Source organism: Mastigoproctus giganteus, chromosome 6, assembly GCF_048544385.1.
Source record: "Mastigoproctus giganteus isolate SK-2022 chromosome 6, ASM4854438v1, whole genome shotgun sequence".
NCBI classification, from domain to species: Eukaryota; Metazoa; Arthropoda; class Arachnida; order Uropygi; family Thelyphonidae; genus Mastigoproctus; species Mastigoproctus giganteus.
Genome location: NC_143580.1, coordinates 44,055,861 through 44,070,956, shown reverse-complemented (window position 1 = coordinate 44,070,956; position 15,096 = coordinate 44,055,861). Strand labels below are relative to the sequence as shown.

Sequence of the window (15,096 nt, the reverse complement as noted above, 5' to 3'; positions counted from 1 at the left end):
ACCTAACTATTGGCATGATGGAGTTGGAACCTTAATTAAGCAGATCAGCAACTCTTTTCCAGTCATCTAATGTCCAGGAACGGAGCTCCCATGCACACTGCAGGGAAGGTGTCAATAATGGTTAATCAACATGGGCACATAAGTTGCCGACTCCATAGGCCTATCTGCAAGATACTGGATGGTGTGCTCAGAAATGTTTCTCTGTGTGGTGGGTTAGTCTGTCATTAATTGAAGGATCATGGTAGACGGCATATGCCAATCACCATTCACTTCAACTGCCAACCAGTGATGGTCTCCCTGTACCAGCACATTGGGTGATTGTGTTCTGCTTTAGACCATTCCCACCACACCATTATAGTGGCTGTTGAACAGCCAACGATGCTTGTGGTTGCTGAGGTGCTGACCCCCCCCCACCTTCAGCACCGCAAATCATTCTGTCTTGCATAAGGTCCTTCCCTATTTGCATTGCACAGGCTTCGTACTGACAGGTACTACCTATGATGTCACTATATGCTGCACTGATCAGTGACATCACACCAAGGTGCTGTGGGATGTGTCCACTGATGGAGATGGGCCATGAGTGTATATGTTAAAGAAAGTATCACTGCCCTGATAGCCAGTTTAGATTAGTATTAATAAATGAAAAATAACACCAGGAAGCCAGGTTTATTTAGTATCGACCATTAAAAAATTAAAGAAATAAAAGTATCATCACTTGATTTCATTCAAGTATCTTTTTCACTAATGTCCTTGAGAAGGCCCTGAATCCTTAGGGATGCAGGGAACTGTTAATTTTTGAAGGAGAGGATTAGGAGAGTCATATGGTGGATCGCATACATCCTGTTATACTAATAAAGGCTGCATATGAGTACATCAGTCCACTGGGAATGTCAATAAGATAATCATTAGAGTGGTATAGTCCTCCAGGGAATGGAGAAATGGCAATATCTCCCCAATTTAGAAAGGAAATACAAAAGAGTAATGGGCAACTAAATTGGCAAGTTTGGCTTTAGTGGAGGTTAAGACCACAGATGTGGTTAAGGATAGGATAGGATACCAATTATTAGGAAAAAGCAATAAAACAGTTGGATGCAAGAAATTATTAACGTTATTTATCATGACTTCAGTAGAGTTTTTTTATGCAGTTCCTTGTGAAATGTTACTTGATAAACTTGAACAAATTGGGATTACTGGTAAGATTCTTTGCTGGATCAGGGGCTGGCTAAAAGATGAGACAATCTGAAAAGTCTCCATAAATGGAGACTTTTCAGATTGGAACAGTGTAGCAAGTGGGGTTCCTCATGGATCAGTGTGGGAGCCACTACTGTATCTCACTTTCCTTAATGAAACTGATGAGAGAGAGTTCAGGCAAAATTGTCAAAGTTTGCTGTGATTTCTGTGTGTTGGGAGGGGAAGAGGGTGTTATGATACAAACATAAAATTTATAATACGTTTAAGGCTAGGAAAGCATGCCCACCTGATTTAGAGAACCCATGCAAGTAGGGTAAATAATGTCAATGTTTCTCTCTACTAGACAATGGTGATGCCATTTTCAGATATTATATTCACTCCAGGAAGCCACACCTAAAAAAAAAAGGCATAGTGCTTCTAGAGATGGTTCAGAGAGGAGTAAACAAGATTAATGAAGTCCAATAATTTCTGTCCACATGAAGACTTAGAAAGTATGGTATGCAAAGTATGGCAACTAGACATCTTGGATCCTAACTTATAAGGTTGTGAAAGAAATCAATAAAATGAATGAATAAAGACTGTATTGCATTCCTAGGTAGAAGAGAGACAAGAATCAGGGAACACAAATATAAAACTTAGGGTGTAACAGAAAATCAAATCTCATGAAGTTTACCTTTGGGACGTGCACTGATGATTACTGAAATATATTACCTTCAAAGTGGCCAAGGCAGAATTGGATAATCGCTTTTGGCAATGATGAATAAGTGATTGGAAATTTACCTTTTTAATTAAAACTTTTTTGTACTTTCTTCTTTCAAAATCATACTTCCATCATTTAGGCATTCAAATACAGCTGAAACTCCTGGTAAATAAATATCAAATCTGGGATGGCATTGTCATACAATAAGAACCAGATGCCCTTCTCTCAAAATTGCAGCCTCACCTGGATGCACTTAAATAGACTTTGAAGCACCTGTACATAGAATGCAGCATTGACTCTACTTCTCTGGAACTCTCTTTCTCCTTGTGAATCACACTCTGTTTGTCAAAAAACATGATCAACATCATCTTGATCCTGGACTTCTATAAATTAAAATTTTTGGGCCTTGGTGATGATTTTGAAGTTCACCGCCTGCTCTGATGCTTCATCTCTGAATTGTACTAAAACACCCAACACTCATCTCCAGAGAAAATGCAGTCAAGGAAATAAGGATTGTCTTGGCATGTCTGGATAAAGCCTCTGCTCACCTTTGAGGCTGTACGGCACAAATTTTGCACACACCTTCTATTTCCTTATATCTTCATGCAGAATTTAACAAATTGTCTCCTTATTCATATCCAACTCCTCAGTCATCATTCTGGGTGTCAAACAATGATGTCTTGCCACAATTTCTTGAACTTTTGAAACTCTTTCCTCATTTCGAGAGGTTGACAGACACACTTCTTGGATCATCACGAACATCCTCACATCTATGTTTGAACTGCTTATACCATTCAAACACAATGGTACAGCTTATATGTTTAGAACTGTTTACAGATTTTGAACTGAGAAAATCTATTGCAGATTTTCCCAGTTCAAAGCAAAATTTGATATTCATTTGTTCTCTCCATTGCAAAATTGTGACATGGAACATTAATACTACTAATGAAACTGGTTGTTACTTGCAACCTGTCAGCCTACTAGACAATGTCTATACCACCATCTGTTGGAAGTCTGAACTACAATATACCACTTTCATTTATTTTCAAACCCATCAAACATGACTGCAACAACACTAGTCCAGGAACTTTACTGCAAAACCTCACACATTGAAGGAAGAATAATAAGAGTCTACAGTTGGTAACTTACACAGCTTTAGGATTTTATCATTGCCAGAGCCAAATATATGAGAACAGGTTATATTGCAGATGAAGATAAGTCAATCACAATCCATCAACTAAGCAAAAATATTGCATTGCGAGAATTATTGCAACTGTGATAGAATACCTAAAAATGATCAGAACTTCTGAAACCTGTGTTTACTGTAGTCTATATCATTTGACACATGAACAAAAACAGAAATGTGTTGAGGTGTATGAAGATATGCTAACATAACATGAGCAAAGAGAAGTCAAAGATTTCTTGGTCACATAGCCACTAGTAATAAAACATGGATTTATCATTTGATCCAGAAACCAGGAAGCAGTCAAGTGAGCAGAAACATTCAAATTTATCCCTCTCACAAATTTTTAATCTGTTCTGCTACAATAACCCCAGGGGGCTCACATCTGGTGAGTATGGGCTTGGCACACCCAGGGTCCTGAGCTGGATATCATCATCATTCTCTTTCTTGGTGATTCCCTTCTACTTCTCTCTCTCTCTATCTATCTCTCTGGGTAACTCGGAATTTTTTTTAGCTGGTGCAGCATAAGCCTCAGGCTTCCTTGCACTATATGGCTAGTAGTAATAATAATAATAAAACAAATCCCACCTTGTTTGTCAAACAAAGGACATTTCATATTTATTTGTTATGAATAAAGTAAGCTGAAGAAAGGCATTAAATATTTTTTTATTAAGACAGTTACAAGGAGTACACAGGGTAACCAGCACAATACTAATATTTAAAGAATATAAGTCAATATTTTAATGTCAGTAGTTTCTCCTGGATTTTATCATCAGACCCAAAGAACACTGAATGCAACCGATTCATGGGATGGAGAAACAAAGACAAACCGGTAACATCACAATGTTTTCCACACCTGAAATCCAGGAGAATCTTGAAATGTATCTTTATATGTTTTTAGTTAGAACTGTATTGGTCCACTTGAAGCCGACCGGGCTAGTCAGGTGGGTAAAGTGCCTGCCTGGCAACCCAAAGGTCGCGGGTTCGAATCCCGCCTCGGGCTTGGATCAAAGTACTGCAAAAACCTTGGGAGGTGCACTATGGCCACAGAAGCCGATGCGCCAACAACTACCAAAAAAAAAAAAAAAAAAAATTGGTCCACTTGTAACCTTTCAATAAAACAGGTAATTTAACAGTTATTCATTCAAAATGATAATTGTGGTTTTTGGCTGCAAAGATATTTTCATTTTGCATTTATGTCATGTTACAATGAGGTTCTAAGAAGAAAAAAAAAAAAGTTAGCAAATGTAATTAAAAAAAATTGATTTTTGAAATGGTTTCTGATGGTTAATTTAGAAATGGTTATTGCATTATGTCAATGCTAGACTGCACTGGCCTCGACTTTCCCCCTTTCTCCAAATCATACACCATATGATTTCTTTCTATTTACAAGACAGAGCAAGGAGTTGGAGAACTGGCATGTGATTTGGATAAGGAAATTCAATTTTCTAAACAATGACTGTATAAGGTACATAGTGTGACAAAAAAGTAGTAGGACTGAATTAAAATAAAAAACATCTAATGCTGTGGGAGAGTGTGTGCAAGAGAAGCACAGAAGTGTGACCTTGGCAGTCCCGCCAACCCAAACCAGTTGGCTTTAAATTGCTGCTTTTTTTGTATAGATTCTTTGTGCATTGTGCCTAAAGCCACCGTTAGATGTGATGTTTTAAGTTAGTCCTGTGATTACTTTATATTCCACTTGTGACTTTTCAATAAAAAAATTACTAAACATTAACAGGTGATTTAATACTTATTCATTCAAAATGACAGTTAAGTGTTTTTTTTTTTTTGCTGCAAAGATATTTTTATTTTGTACTGTCAGAAAACAAAGAACAGAACAACAGATCAACATCAAGTTTTGTGTGAAGCTGGAGAAAAGTGTCAGTGAAATTCTAAAATAATGGAACTAAATGTGAACCATAACTTCCTGAAGCAATGCATCTTCTGAATGTCAATCAAACTCATGATGTGACTGTATATCAAACTAATAAACTTCATGATGTGAATCTCATTAGTCCTAATGCAAGTGATACACTATGGAGTAGATGAATATCATTATCGGTGCTGCTAATGAAAACTGAAAGCCAGTGTAATTCAAACCTGATACCATATAAAAATATGAGTACCCCTTCAGGCTGTTGGTAAAAATTTGAAAACACGAAATATACTATTCAGAAACACACAAGGCTGACAAAAATGGGGGTTTTGAATAGATTTGAATAGATCCTCTGCATTGGTTGTTCGATTGGAGGATGGAGGGGTGGTCTTGTCCTTCAACCGGTCACCTTTGCGACGATTTGTCTAGCAATTGAAATGCAGCGATCCCATGACCATTATTGGCCTTGTGGCTCTCTGTCGATATGGGGCATAATGGTCTCAGTCTATTATTTTGTTACTTTGTTTTATTTCTATAGTTTGTTTAGTCTCTATTGGTGATATTTCATGTTTTTTGGAACTGGCACCTTACGGGGAGGGGGGGGGGGTGATGCCAAATTTGATATAATTGGCTTTATATTTTAAATGGAATTATTTTAATTGGATTTATATTGAATTTCTAAATTATTTGGAGACTTTCAGCTACAATCTTAGTCTTATTACCTTTACTTTACCCTCCCCGTTTAACCTTTATGTTAATTCAACTGTTATGTCTAAATTTTTGCTCAACAGTTTTGCCATACTACTGGCATATGTTTTAATTTTGATTTTACTTTTATACTCAACATCGGTTATGCAATGGGCATCATGTGGAGGAATGTGTATTTTGCTGCCTCTAATGATAGCTTTATTTTCTTATTTATTTTAATTTATTTTCAGAATTTTCTAACTATGTCATTATTCAAATATACATACTCCTTTGGTTTATAGGAGCAAAAACTGCCCTATAAACTATAGGTCAATTTCATATCAAGTTAAGTGCAACAGGAAACATAGCAATGAATATAGAATACGCCTTTATTAAACATTTACAAGTACACTAGAGTTTAACTTAACCTTCAGTTTATTATTGTCAACTTAAAGTTTACACACAACAAACTGAGTTTTTAAATGACCACTTTGTGACTGCATTGTAGCTGAGAGGGGTTGCTATACTGAATGTCCACACAGTAAGAAACCCAGTTTGTTTCTGGTACCAAGAGCGGCCTCGTTTATAGCCTTTACAAACTGCTGCCTTAATTCCGACTTACCACTAAGATGTGGCATAGGCTTTATGCAATGCTAGAAGAAGAAGAAATCTAATGGTGAATAAGCTGGCCACACCAATCAATTCATCTTCTTGATAATTTTTATTCAAGGATAATTCATTTTCCAGAAAATTCCTGTAATATACAGCTGTTAAACATCCCTTGATAAAATGCAGGTGAAGTGGGTATTCGCTGAATACACCACACATTTATTGAAAAATCTATGTGGAATATTATATTTTGCTACTTCATGTGGATTTTGCCAATTTTTACTCTTGGATTTTTCTTTTACCCTTACTCAGGCACAAGAGTGAGAATTGCTGTGTTGCTAATACAATCAAATTGATTGAGTCTCATCCATGAACAGAAATCATGCAAAATTTCAGCCATGCTTGCAACAACTATTCACTTACTTGTACATGGCTGGCATGATCTCACAGTATGAGGCATTGTACTCCTTGGAGGTTATACGAATAAAACTTATAACTGTGCAAAATCCGAATCATTTTGATTCTGCAATCAAAATAATCAAACGATTTGGAATAATCAAAATAATTGATTGTGACCTCTCAGTTATGCCCATCACCAATTAACAGTGTCATCAGGTAAACATCTACCACTGTGTGTTCCTAAAAACTGCTATAAAATCAGAACCTATGCAATAAAAATATTGTGTCTTTTCTTTCACTTCATTTCTGCAGAAATGAAGTGAAAGAAAAGACGAGAACTGTAATAAGGTTAAGACAGGTAAAGTAATGTTTTCTATAGCAGAAACAAATAAACTTAAAAATGAAATTTGTATGCTGACACCAAGCAATTGACTGAATCTAAACAACTAGCAAATTAAACAAATCATTAAAACATATTAAATTATTGAACTAAATGATACTAAAACAAAACTAAAGAAATTGTGATTAACCATCCTAAAAAATAATAAGCATAAATATAAGCCAGATTAAACCACTCTGTGCTCAATATCAAGTGAAAAATATAAAATAAAATAATAATATTCTACATTCAAGTGAAGAATATTTCAATAAAATTACCAAAAACATATTGTACAACTATTTCAATATGTTTAAGCAGCAGAGGGAAAAAATAAATTTATGTGAAAAATAACAGCATATAACATGCTGAATGCGTAAGCAAATGACAGTAGATTAATTAACCTGGCAGTTGCGGTAGGTTGTCTGACAGGTGATCCTTGAAATAACAATCATGCATAATGCGAGACTGTAATTTATTTGTTAATTAGTGATTAAAGATTGAAAATTTTTCTACCTTCCTAAGTATAGACAAACGTTTACTGAAATTGTCTCTTAAGTGACATTTCTTCTTCTTTTTTCTTTTTTTTTGTTTTCATAGAATAGCTAAGCACAAGAACCTGTCAGGTGACTTGCCACCTTTTGCCACATTAGTAGGGGCAGGTCACCTGTCAGATGACCTTCCAAAGAGTTTTCATATTATGTGTTTTTTTATAGTTTCAGGTTACTTTTTCTTGGTGATTCCTTTCTCTCTCTCCCCCTCTTTCTCTCCACCCGCCCCTCTCTCTCTCTCTCCCCCTCTTTCTCTCCACCCGCCCCTCTCTCTCTCTCTCTCTCTTTCTCTCTCTGTCTCCTCTTGGGGTAAATTCAGAAAAATTTTTTTTTTTTGGCTAGTGCAGCATAAGCCTCAGGCTTTCTTGCACCATATGGCTAATAATAATAATAAAAATATTCTGATAGCTAATCAACTGACTTTAATATAAAAAAAATAATATGATAGCTATTTCAGCTGATTTTAGGTTGAAAATTACATTCAATACTAAATTTCTACTGAGCTTTTAGGTTTAATTTACTGAAATGTATTTTCAACTTGTACTTTAGTAAATATTCTGACAAGATTAATGCATGGTCACATTTGAAACTTATTTCTCTTCTGTTGAGTCAATATTTAAAACGCTGTGTTCTTGAAAACAATCTCAGAAGCTTCATTAACTTAAATGATTTTGTTTTAATTTTTTAAATTGTTTCACAAATTATATTATAGCCTGTCAGTGAAACATAATTTAAAAAAAATTAAAACAAAATCATCTAAGTTAATGAAGCTTCTGAGCTTGTTTTCAAGAACACAGTGTTTTAAATATTGACTCAACAGAAGAGAAATAAGTTTCAAATGTGACCATGCATTAAACTTGTCAGAATATTTACTAAAGTACAAGTTGAAAATACATTTCAGTAAATTAAACCTAAAAGCTCAGTAGAGATTTAGTATTGAATGTAATTTTCAACCTAAAATCAGCTGAAATAGCTATCATATTATTTTTTTTTATATTAAAGTCAGTTGATTAGCTATCAGAATATTTTTATTATTATTATTAGCCATATGGTGCAAGAAAGCCTGAGGCTTATGCTGCACTATCCAAAAAAAAAAAAAATTTTCTGAATTTACCAGAGAGAGAGAGAGAGAGAGAGAGAGAGAGAGAGAGAGAGGGGGGGTGGGGAGAGAGAGAGAGAGAGAGAGAGAGAGAGAGAGAGAGAAAGGAATCACCAAGAAAAAGAAGAATGATGATATCCAGCTCAGGACCCTGGGTGTGCCAAGCCCATACTCACAAGATGTGAGCCCCTGAGGTTTCTACATAACAAGATGGAAGGAATGGCTTACACTTCGGTTTGCAAGTACTTCTCCACAAACAATAGACTGCAGCTGTGTATGCCCTTTATTTCCAGTAAATAAAACTAAACAATAAGAATCTGTCTAGTTATTCCTTGATTTATTCAAGCCAGCCACTTCCACAACAGATGGAAGTTTGTTCCAACAATCAACCACCTGCTGGCTGAAGACAAACTTCCACACATCTATCCTGCAACATCCTTTCTCAATTTAAATTTATGTGACTTCATGCGTGTAGTCACAACAATAGGAAGAACGCCAGCAACATTTAGCTTACTCAATCCATTCAAGGCCTTAAACATATTAATCAGATTTCCTTGCAGATGCCTAGTTTCCAGACGCTGCAATTTGTAGAACTGATAAATATGGGCAATTGCAGTTTGCATCAGACAGCTATCTGTTATGATTATGGAACTAAATAGTTCTGACACCAGTCACAGCAATTCCGTGTGTTTTTAATCGATAACAGATGCCAGATGTCGTATGATTAAAAACAATATTAGTTTCTTTAGAAGGACGACGACATTTGTTCACTATGTGAACAAATGTTGTCGTCCTTTCTAAAGAGCCTAAGATAAAGTGCTGTCACTATCACTAGAGGAACAACAGCTTCCCCAGATGGTTGACATTAAAACTTAATGCAGAGTAGCATTATTTTATAGAACTATTTCATTTAATTACATTCATATTTAATTACATTCATGTTTAATTAGGATCATATTGAAATGATATACTCACCAAATTCTCATTTTATATTTCAACATATAAAATGAGAATTTGGTGATAGATCATTCCATCAGGCTTCCTAACCACCCAGTTTTCAACCAACAATCCAAAGCAAATACAAAAGTAAACTATTTTTACTTAAACATAAGAAAAAAATATTATTTTAATTCTAAAAAACAAAAAACTAGAAAGCAGTCCCAAACAGTATCAGTAATGGTTTACTGGTACTGTTTGGGACAACATACATGGTTATTCTAAATGATTCATCCAATATCAAATGAGCATAATTTTGCACCTATCAACCAAGGCCATGTTATGTCAAGCAACTGGGTATATTCTTACCATCTGTATGCCATATCCAAAAATTTCATTACTTCATACAGCATGTCCTCCCACTTTTTTCTTACTATTGAATACACCATGAATTGTCACTCTAATAGAGTAAGCTTATCTGCAAAAAGATCTAAATCTCCCAAACGCTTCCGAGTTCATTTCACAAATATACGTGGTCTCAATTCTAATCTCAACGATGTCCATTTCCACTTGCAGTCTGCCAAATCCCATGTAATTTTTCTGACAGAATCTCAGTTATCAGTTGATTCAACTACTGCTCATCTCAGTTGCCCAAATTATTTGCTGTATGATTCCTTTGGCCTCAAAGGTGGTACTTGTGCATATGTCCGTTCCAATATTCCCTGTCAGAGACTTGGTAATTTGGAATCTCCTCTTTTCGATATTCTCTGGTTTGAAATCTCTTTACCTCATTCTGTCAAATCCATGTGTTGTCTCTACCGTTCTCCCAACTCCACTAAATACTTGGAGTTCTTTGACTTCCTCTCTTTGCAACTTGACTTTCTCCAGTCCAACTTTCCTAACAGTGAGGTAATTTTCCTTGGTGATTTTAATGTTCACAACTCCAGCTGGCTTCCGTTTTCTAGTCACACCGACCCAGCTGGTCGAGATGCTGAGGCTTTTGCAATTTCTAATGACCTTGCATAGATTGTTCATTTACCTACAAGAATACCGGACAATCCTAACCATACAGCCAACATGCTTGATCTATATTTTTCTCACAAACAACCCTTCTAAGTACACAGTCAAAGTGAGTGGTCCTTTAGGTACCTCAGATCACAACTTGGCGACTGTCTCTTCTCCAATGGAGCCTTTATCTCATGGCTATTCCCAACCTCGTGTTGTTTGGCATTACAAGAATGCAAAATGGGATGACCTGCGAGATTTCTTTTCTTCTTTTCCTTGGTTGGACTACTGTTTCAAAACTTCCGATTGTTAATGTTTGCTCAGATCGTGTCAGTGAAATTATTTTCGTAGGAATGGAATCCCTTATTCCACACTCCACTCTAAAATCTCGTACTTTATTTAAACCTTGGTTTTCCAATAAATGTGCTAAGGCTGTTCAAGAGAAGAACATTGCATATCGTAATTGGCTTGTTTCCAATTCCTCGGTTTCATTTTTTGCCTACACCAAAGCTTGCAAAATTAGATTTTGAACAGGCTAAGAGTAGAAAACTTGCTTCTTGCCTTAATGGTAGCTGAGCATTCTGGTCTCTTGCCAAAACTATTGGCCGCAACTTTTCCCATCTCTGCTCCCACCTCTGTCAAAACCAGATGGTTCTGTTGTCACTTCAGCCAGGAATAAAGTTGACATGCTAGCATCCCATTTTTCTTCCAACTCATGTATTAATGATCTTGGTAAAACACCTCCCATCTTTCCAAACACGCTCCATTCAATGCCTCCTGTGGTCTTCCGTCAAAAGGATTTCAGAAGGATTTAGACGAATCTTGATGCTAAGAAAGTTCCAGGTCCCGATGGTATTTCTCCACTTGTTTTCAAAACCTGTGCTCCTGAACTTATTCCTTTTCATTGCCGCCTTTTTTCACTTTCTTATTCCAAAGGTGTTTTTTTCTTCTACTTGGAAATTTGCTCATATCCAGGCAGTTCCTAAAAAGGGTGACAAATCTCTCACATCCAATTATTGTCCCATTGCAATTACTTCTACTCTTTTCAAAGTAATGGAGAAATCATTTGCTGAAGTCAACAAACAGTTGCGCTTCACATCTCAAAGGCTTTCGATCGTTTTTGGCATAGAGGTCTTCTAAACAAGCTTCCATCTTATGGTTTGCCAACTGTTTTTTGTAAGTGATTATCCAGTTTTCTCTCTGATTGTTCACTGAGGGTGACGGTAGATGGCTCTCTGACTTCTAACTTCTCCACTAATGCTGGTGTACCCCAAGGTTCAGTTCTCTCTCTCTCCCACTCTTTTTCTCTTGTATATTAATGACCTTCTTCCATTGACTGGAAATCCTATCCATAGTTTTGCCAATGATAGCACATTGCATTCCACTTTCCATTTTGAGAAACCTTGCCCCGCTCAATCAGCTTCAATTTCTGGAATATCCGCTACCAATTCCTTAAATGCCGATCTCCATGTAATTCTCCAGTGGGGCAAAGACAACTTAGTTGATTTCAATCCTTCTAATCAGTCTTGTCTTGCATCTCGCAAAAAAGGATTCTTCTCCTCCTAAATTTTGGTGACACACTGTTTTTTTTATTTTTTATTTATTTTTTTTTTTATGTTTTTTTTTTTTTTTTTATTATTTTTTTAAATTTTATTTTATTTTATATTTTTATATTTTTTATTTTATGTTTTTTTATTTTTGGTGACACTCTGATTTCTAGGCAAAATTATATATCTCCTTTAAGGATTACCCTGACTTCTAATCTCTCCTGGCACAAGCACATTACAAATATTGCTTCCTCTGCATCGAAAAAATTTGGTTTTCTCTTTCGCTCTCTTGGCATTACTTTTCTTCCAAACAGCTGTTCACTCTGTACATACGACAAATCCACCCAACCATGGAATATTGATCCCACATCTGACGCGGTGCCCCCAAAACCTCTCTCAGGCTTCTAGATTCCATTCAAAAAAAGGGCAGGTAGATTAATTAAGGTCTCATCTCTAACAGTCTCTCTACTCACTGTCTCATAGATGTACTGTTTCTACTGCATGCCTTTTTTATAGATACTTCCATGGAAACTGTTCTTCTGATTTGGCTTCTATAATTCCCACTCTCTCTTTCAAAACAGTCTGAACATGTGCTGCCACCAGCCAACATCCATTTACTGTCCAACTTCAAACTCACAGAACCAACTTTTCATCTTCCTCGTTTATTCATTCAACTGCCATTTTCTGGAACAACTTTCCTTCGTACATATTTCCCGAAAATTACAGTCTACAGAAGTTTAAGTCAAATGTCAACAAATATCTTCTTTCGTCTTCTCAACCTCCAACCAAAGCTTGGTACTAAGTGCTATAGGTTCTAATACCTCTCATGTTTGGGGTTTTCATTAAAAAAAAAAAAAAAAAAAAAAAAAAAAATCGCCATTAACTTGGCATACACCAAATGAAAAAGGAAATCTACAAGTTTTAGAACAGGGGTGGGTAACTTTTTTCGTCAGCGGGCCGAATGAAATTTTCGTATCTTGATGCGGGCCGAATGAAATTTTCGCATCATGATGCGGGCCGGAATAGATTGAACGATTTAATAAAAAAAATCAGAACCTAAAAAATGTTATATTACTTGAATTACCAAATTATTAATGTATTTTTAAAAAATATATCTGAATGTCCAATTATCATTGAAAATGCGGCATTCGGCATCAATTTTTCTTTTTTTTTTTAATTGGCTCATTTTATGGGCTATAAATTATATTAAATTAAAAATTGTAATAATTAGAAAAGGCATAAAACATAAAATATCTCGCACCAATATTATTTTTTTCAATAAGAAGTCAAACCCAAAGGAACTTCGTTCGATCGATGCTACAATAATAATTAGGAAATAACTCTTTGACGCTGCGTAGAATCACTTGGTTACTGTTGTACTGGCCGCGATTCCCAATTGAACCGAATTAAGCCGAACGTTTACGGCGAGTGTAGTCAGGTATGGATTTTCTATATTTATGCATTTACCGAGGGGGACGGATTCAGCATCGTCGCGGGGCCGGATGTGGCCCACCCCTGTTTTAGAAGGTCACCAAGAGACGGCTGCACTTACACTGTGGCTCCACGACAGACTGTGGATTGGTCGCAGTGCACCCCATGACTTGGTGCTCTACAGCTGGCCCCCTAGGTTACCAGATCTTATGCCATGCAACTTCTTCTTTTGGGTGTACGTTAATAATGCTGTGCACATGCTAGCATTGCCCACAACTCTGGATGAGCTCAAAAATTGCATTGTTACTGCTGTGGAGTCAGTGATAAAGGACGTGCTGGAGCGAGTATGGGAGGAATTTGAATATCGTCTCAACATTGCTTGTATAATGGGAAGTCACATAGAGCACTTATAAGGTGAGAGACAAAACTAGGACAGTTTTTCTTTTGATTGATATACCACTAATCACTCTGTATTTGTAGACTTCAAAAATATAGTAATTTGAAATCGAATGAATCATTTGAATAACCCTGTATATACCAGGTGGTTATAAAATAAGTTTCCCTAATCAGGAGACTCCCCCCCCCAGTATAAAAACGATTAGAGATATCACTGTGAAAATCGGTGGGTATGTCATTTAGGATATGGGGAAGTGATTTGTAGAAGAAGAAAAAAATAGTTCAAATTTCTGCCACCAGGGGAGAAATTGGCACTGTACACATGAAATAGAACACTTAACTTAGGATTAGATTTTAATATCAGAACTCAGAAATATACAGATATGTTCTATGTGCTTTCCTTCACTTGAGATGACATTCTGAAAACGGAAGGCTGTATGCAAGTTTCACACAGCATCTCATTGGGGATGCTGGCTACATGCTGTTTAATGCTTGCTTTCAAATCGACAAGCATCTGTATACCACCATGGTAAACTGTTTCAGGTATCCCTATAGCCAGAAATCACAAGGATTGAGATCTGCTGATTGGGCTGGCCAGAACTGCGGAAAGTCTCTAGAAATTATGCAATCATTTCCGAATGTTGAATGCAGTTCCTTCACTTGTCGACCGACATGGGGAGGGGTACCATCTTGCATAAACATTACGGTCTCCGTAGTGTTCATGCAAGCATTGCCTTTCTTGCAGAGCAGGAATAATGTGATCTCTTAGAAGAGTGCAGTATACCGTGCACTAGTTACCATACACCTTACTGGGCCATGAGATGTAGACACTTCAAAGAAAAATGGTCCGATTATAAACTCTGCTGTGAATCCACATCATACTGTAACACATGGACTTTGTAGTGGTCTTTCATGCACAGCAGATGCACGAGAATGTTCGGCAGTTTTGTGCATTTACAGCCCCATGAAGAATGAAATGTGCCTCATCAGACCACAACATCATTCAAACCCATGTATCATCAAGTTCCATATGAGTCAGAAATCATAGAGCAAAGTCTATTCGTTGTTGCTGATCACAAGACTAGTTCTTGCACTATGTGAATCTTGTAC

General features: G+C 36.5%; 1 protein-coding gene across 1 annotated transcript in view; it reads right to left on the bottom strand.

Annotated features, from left to right (window-relative positions):
- LOC150084211 (serine/threonine-protein kinase 26-like) overlaps positions 1-15,096 on the bottom strand; it is a 250,688-nt gene that overhangs the window by 222,090 nt on the left and 13,502 nt on the right. The window lies entirely within an intron of this gene.